The following is a 7,197-nucleotide window of genomic DNA, read 5'->3' as shown; positions in this document are numbered from 1 at the left end:
GATCATTTGCTAAGAATAACATATTTGTTGATGTGCTTGATTGAGACAATATACAGTGTACTCTAGATGGAAAATCTCATTTTGTATGCTGTAATGATGTACAGTGAATGAATGCAAATAAATAAATTGGGGAAAAAAAACAAAACCAAACAAACAAACAAACAAAAAAACCCTGTCAGTGAGTAGTAAATGACAAGCTGCAACTGATAGCAGACTGTAAGTCAGAATCTGACACTTATTTTAGTCCATGTGTGGCCCACCCATTATTTCATTCACCACTTTCATCCACACCTCTTTTCCACACTGCATATTTGTCTAAGTTACAGTTTTGGTACGCCTATGAGCTAACTCTAGCCAAAATGAGTAAAAAACAAACGTCACTGAAGAGCTTCTTTGGAAAAGGACATAAAGACCCAAAGATGAGACAGTGGAAGATTCTAAGATTGCCAACAAAAAGAAAGTTGCATTTATAAGAAAATACCAAGAGTTCGATTTAAATTATGGGTTCATTGCAACAGGCGATTCACATTCTCCAAGTCCACTTCATATACTGTGTGGCAACCAAGGAAGCCTTGAAAATTTCAAAATTGCTTCACCATGTGGAGACCAAGGATTTTGCATTAAAAGATAAGCCTTTGAAGTTTTTCAAAAAGAAAAAAAGTGTGAACATGACAAACAGAAGCAATTATTGATGGCCACCACTTTATCAAATGTGTCTTCACTGAGAGCATTATTCTTCGTGTCTAACCACATTGCTAAAGCTCAGAAGCCCTTACTATCTGTGAAGATGATCCTACCTGCTGTTAAGGACATTTGTTGTGAACTTCTAGGAGAGGTTGCAGTTCAAAAGTCATGTGTTCCTCGTTTGGCTAGCACCATAACTAGATGAACTAATGAAATAGCAGAGGATATTGTGGCACAATTGTTAGAGAGGATTAGTGAGTCATCGTGGCAGGCAATCCAGGTTAATGAGACTATTGATGTTGAGAAGGCCACAATACTTTTTTGTGTGCGATATAGTTTTCAGGAGTATGTGCATGAAAGTAGTTATACATACTTGTTGCCAACTAACACAACAGTTGCAAAACTATTCAGGTCTTTGGATGATTACTTATCAGGAAAACTGAATTGGTCATTTTGTGTATATGCATGGACAGAGCAGCTGCCATGACTGGACCGTTTTCTGGTTTCGTTACTTGGGTCAAGGAAATTACTTCTGAATGTAAGGCTATGCACTGTAGCATCTGTAGAAAAATGCTGCTTAGATAAAAAAAAATTACCTCAACAATGTTTTGCAGGATGTGATTAAAATGATCAACCACCTTAAAGTACATGCCCTTAACTTGTGTCTGTTAGTGCAGCTCTGTGAGGAGATGGACTCAAAGAACACGTTTTCTCTTATACAACAGAAGTGGCATGGCTTTCTAAAGGTGGATCGCTAGCCAGAGTTTTTGAGTTACAAGAGCCACTCCAGAGATTTCTTTTAAAAAGAGAGTCACCAATGGCAGCACATTTTAGTGATACAGATGGGTTGCAAGACTTGCTTACTTGTGTGACACATTCAATGTGCTCAATGAACTCAGCTTGTCACTTTAAGGGAAAATCAACTATGCTCAAACCAGCAGATAAAGTTGCTGCCTTTAAAGCCAAAGTGGAATTGAGGGGGCAATGAGTGAACATGGGGATTTTTGAGTGTTTCAAACATTAGTAGAGACTGAGCTAGATAGTTTATCAAGCACCCCCATCAGGTGCTTGATAAACTATCTCAGCTTTCAAAAGAGTTTGAGCAGTACTTCCCAAACACAAACAAACGCTGAACTGGGAAGAAGTGGATCCATCACCCGTTTGTGAATGAGCCAAGTGAATTGACTGTGCTAGAAGAGGATCAGCTGCTTGAGACTGCAAATACAGTGGCCTTAAAAGTATGTTTGAGTATCCAGCACCTTAACCACCATGTCACATGCTGGCCCTACATGACCGACCATGGTTCGAGTCCCAGACCTGGTGACTTACTTTCTCACTTTCCTTCTCTCTCTCTCTCTCTGGTCAAATTAAAACAAATGAATGAATGAATAAATAATTATTTTAAAAAGTATGTTTGAGCCAGGGCCAGCAGGTGGCATGAAGGTTAAGGTCTTGGATCCCACGGTTAGAGTCCCAGAAAATTGTACCAGTCACTTACACATGCATACCCAAAATCTCAAGGGGAGAATGGAAGAAAAGGGATTGAAGTGTGGCCATCCCCTCTGGGGGTGATTTTTCACTCTCTCTTTCTTTCTGGCAAGTGCACATACCCTGTAGCAAAAACTAAAATAAATAAAAGTTTGGTTTGTGTGTGTGTGTGTGTGTGTGTGTGTGTGTGTGTTTTAAACAGTACGTTTGAGACAACTTCAAATCCCCATGTGTTCTGGATTAAAGTCAAGGTGGAATAAGAACTAAAAAGCCCACTTCCATTTCCAACGTCCAATGTTTATGAATCAGAGTTTCTTGCAGTAACATCAACTGAAACGTGATTACAGGGTAGACTGGACATAAGCAACACATTTCAGGTGTCACTGTATCCCATCACCCTCAGATGGAACTGTCTAGTTAGAAAATAAGCTCAGGGTTCCCACTGATTCTGCCCTGATTCCCACTGTAGAGTTATTTCCTTATCTGTTACAATGTAATAATAACCGAAATGAAATGCATGATAAATGACATGTGCTTGAGTCATCCAGAAACCATCTCCCCCTCTTCTACCCTGACCCTAGTCTGTGGAAACTGTCTTCCACCAGTCCCTGGTATCAAGAAGGTTGGGAACCACTGATGTAGTGAATACTAACTGACTTTGGGAATCTGACAAAGACTGAGAAAGGAGATGTCATAGGGAAAGTATTGAACTACGTTGTGTAAGGTGATTGGTTCTTTGGGTCCAGATTACTAAAATTAGAGACCTGTTTCTAGGCGCAAAATAAAGCCACAACCACAATAAAAGTAGATATAAAAGGGAATTTGATAGGAAAGAAAGATTTTAGAAAAGAAGTACACCCAAAGTCTTCTGGGCGGGCAGGTTGTTAGGTTGCTAGGTAGCAACTGCTGCATTTGGAACTGGTTTAGGTGTTAGTTTTATTATCAGAGGTGATAATATTTAACAATGGGAAGTCTGTCACACTATCTATGTCTTTTATTTGAATTCGTGGCTTTTTTTTTTTTAAGAGTTTTTTGTTGCTATAGGGTGGGTACACTCACCAGAAAGACAGAGAGAGACAGAGAGACAGAAAGTGAGAAATCACCCCCTGGGGGGGATGGCCACACCTCAGTCCCTTCTCCATTCTCCTCTCGAGATCTTGGGCACGCACATACACATGTCTGGCATTTTAAGCCACCGGGTCTGGGACTCGAACCATGGAACCATGGTTGACTACATGGGAGTCCAGAGACAGAGCCATTATGCTAACTGCTGGTCCCAAATTTGTGGGCTTTTTCCTGTGCTTGCATCTCTCTCACAGGTGAAGAATCTGAGGAATTTGATTATCTAATTGCTCATGCCCAGTGTTAGCCCTGCCGCGCCTAATTAGGATAGGTTGCCCAATTAGTTTATTGCTCGGGTGGGAGTCAGGATGTTGACCAAAATATCTGGTTGGGTCTTTTTTGTATTTGTGAGGAATGATAAGAGGGAAATTTACAACCACCCCTATGTGTCTTCCCCAGGTACCATGGAAGAAAAATGATATTTGCCTCGTCTTCCCAGAGCCAGGAGCTGTGTGGGAAGAAGGCATTTCATGGAGGGTCTGGTTATAACTCCTGATAAATTGTGATTGATGTGACATATGTCCTTCTGCTATTCTCTTAGGGCTGCCCACTCATCGCTAGCTCACTGTCTACCACAGGGATTTCTCGTGCTGGGGAACTAGTTCTAAGCCTGAGTGGTGATTAAATAGACTGGTCATTAAGAGGGGAACATCTGTATTCATTTTTTTTTTTTAAAGAATTATTAAATTTAGCTTTGCGCAGTGGCAGTATCGTAGCCAGTGAGGTTGATCCGAGGCGTGATTATTGCTAATTGAAAGAATTATTTAATTTTATTTATTATTATTTTAATTTGCCATAGGGCACACATGCTCACCAAAGAGAGAGAGAGAAATAGAAAGCAAGGAGGTAAGCTGCCATGTCCAGGAGCCAAATCACGGTTGGCCATGTGGGAGTCCAGCACTCCAGTCAGCATGACAGCTACTAGCCCTGGCTGTATTCATCTTATCATAATACACATTTTCCATGAACTTTTTAAAGATTCTGCTTATTTATAATTTTGTTTCAGCTAACTAATATGTCTCTGTCCTCCCTCCTCCCTTTCCTAGTCTCTCGCAATAATTCTCCTACTCTCTACTTCATGAGATTATCCTTTTTAGTTGTTTGTTTAATACACTAGTCCCCACCTGGACTGTGAGCTCCATGAGGAAGTGGCTAAATTAATTTCCTGCCTGTCCCCAGGGCCTCACATGGAGAAACTAGGTGAGAGGGCTCCTCACCTTTCACTTCGTGATGTGCCAAAGGTGTATTTTCTTTTAAAAGTTTAAACTGCCCTCTAGTGGAATTACAAGCTCCACTCCAGGCCTGGCTTTTGTTCTTTGTTTTTATTTTGGTCTAGGCTGATTTCCAGATTCTCAAATCAGAGTGGCAGTGCCCTAGTATCTTTTATCTCTCTGTAGCCGGTGGACACTGCAGGCTCCCTTTCCTCCCCATAGAGAATCTCAGGTCTGCCCTGTGCCCATTGTAGTACTTCATACATCTGTAGATGGAGAGACTTGCCCCGGTGGACCCCTCCTGAGGCTAGGGAGGGAGACTCCTTTCCCTTTTCTGATGTTCGGAATAGCACTTTCTATCTTGGTCCTTATCTGCTCTCAGAAATTCATTCACATGAATGTCTAGTAAAACTTATAGTGCAACTGCCACCTCCAGGGGAATCAAGGTCCTTAACAATGCCATGAATTGCTGCCCTAGAGGGGAGCAATTTCTGAGCTTGGAGAAGCTGATAGGCTGAAATGGGGGCAGAAGGACCCAAATAAAGTCACCCATACTGCTTGTAATGCAGGTAATGCCGCCAATGACGAATATGTGGTTCCAGAAGCAGCAGACATGGCCCAAGCCCAGGAGCCATTTGACTAATGACATTGTAATATTACATTATATACAAAAGGATGAGGTTTAATTTAGTTTGGCCCTTTGCTAAACTAGGCTTAGTAGTAGATACTAGCAATACAAAGAGGAATATGACATAGATTTTGCTTTCAAAGAATTCAGTTTCTGACACAAGGTCACAAGTAGTCTAGGTCTCAGAAATTGCAAATTAGATAGGTTTTATTTGGCTGGCATAACATATTATACATGTATATTAATATATATTATATTATATATAACGTATGTAATATAGATAATTTCATGTTTAGTTTACATGTTTATATATGTTTATATATTATATATTTGTATATATTATTATGTTTATATATAAACATAATATATAACATTAATATATTAATATATAACATTAATATATTATATTAATATATAATATTAATATATTATATATAAAATATTAATATATAACATTTATGTCTATATAAAATATTAATATATTATATATATGTATATATATATTTAAAGTGTTTTTGCCATAGGGTGTGTGAGCTTACCAGAGCGGGGAGAGACAATGAGTGGGAAAGCGAGAAATCAACCCCCAAAGGGGATGGCCACACCACAATCCCTTCTCCTCCATTCTCCTGGGATTTGGAGCACATACACAAATACACACATGCGTGCATACCTGGTGTGATTCTCAAACCACTGGGTCTGAAACTCAAACCGTGGTCTGCCATATGGGAGTTCAGTGCCTTAACCACTATGCCACTGCTGGCCCTGGTGTTTAAATTTTTTTAAAAAAGTGTACTAATTTATTTTCCAGTGGGCAATGACAGGTAGAGGCACCTCCAACAGGGGCATCACAGCATGACCCACTCCCATTCTCAGCTGGCCTGGATCATGGGCATGCCCACATGCCTGGTGTGGTCAGGGTGGTCTCTGGATAAGAACCCCAGACCTTTCTCATGTGGACCTAGTTGTATTACCACTGAAGTATCACTTGGCCCCAGTGTTTAGCTTTTTAAAAAACTTGTCAGCATTTTGTTTTTATTGCCAGAGGGGATGAGAAAGAGAGAGAGTCAGAGAGCACGCAAGCATCCCAGTGGGGTGTGGTCATGCCGTGAACTTTTTCCTCCATTTCTCTATCCCACCAGGATGTTGGACACACATAGACACACACACACACACACACACACACATACACACACACACACATACACACACACACGCAGACACACACTCACACTCCTAACTGGCACGTTTTTCAAGCCACTGGGACTAGAACTTTAACTGTGGTCAGGCGCGTGGATCTGGCTCCCAGTGAAGGACGGTTAACCACTGCCTATGGGAGGCCCTGTCGGTATTTTAATATGGGTGATTTCTCATAAGATTTTGGATTTCTGGGTACTCTTGGAAGGCCAATGGGGTGCCACTAGGTCCACATCCACCTTCCCCCACTGGGCTGACATCAGTGCTACTTCTCTCTTTTATGTCACTTGCCTGGTCTCTCTGGAAATGCACGTTTGAGGCCCCTGCAGTAACAGCAGCAAGAGAGGAGCAAGCAATTCTGGAGACGGGGATGGATGGAGTAGGTAAAGCCATCTTGGAAGGGTGATTTCTCAGATGCTCTTTCCGCAGTCTGAGTGGGAGATGGCGCTGGTCCATCCAGACTGTGGTGGGGAGGGAGGGATAAGAGACAACATGAGCTGAGGGGTGGACTGCATAGGGTTGGCTTTGCAACAGGCAAGAATCCTAGGTCAAGTTCTCTAGCAGAAAGGTGTACATGAAAACGGCCTCAAGAGAGAGGTCTGTAATGAAGGCCTTTGCATCAAACGTGAATGATACCTCTTGGAGACCAGAGATCTGGCAGAAATACAGATTCTGACCCAGCATGTGGATTATATTTTAAGTAGGTATTATACTTTAAGTAGTTAGGACTTAAAACAGAGATTGCAAACTGATAGACTGTGGGCCAAGTTGGCCTGAGAAATAAGATTTTTCTAGCTAGCACAGTATTTAAAATTTTTTAGTTTATGTATTTCTTCTATGAGAGGCAGAGAAGGGTGGAGGGACTCCAAT

General features: G+C 41.2%; 1 pseudogene; it reads left to right on the top strand.

Moving 5' to 3' along the window:
• The first annotated feature begins 3,984 nt into the window (after positions 1 to 3,984).
• Positions 3,985 to 4,097, top strand: LOC114006508 (uncharacterized; annotated as a pseudogene).
• Positions 4,098 to 7,197: the final 3,100 nt, after the last annotated feature.

This window comes from Tupaia chinensis, unplaced genomic scaffold (assembly GCF_000334495.1).
Source record: "Tupaia chinensis unplaced genomic scaffold, TupChi_1.0 Scaffold148557_1, whole genome shotgun sequence".
Taxonomy (NCBI): Eukaryota; Metazoa; Chordata; class Mammalia; order Scandentia; family Tupaiidae; genus Tupaia; species Tupaia belangeri.
Note: the sequence above shows the minus strand (reverse complement) of the source record. Positions and strands in the feature narration are given on the sequence as shown.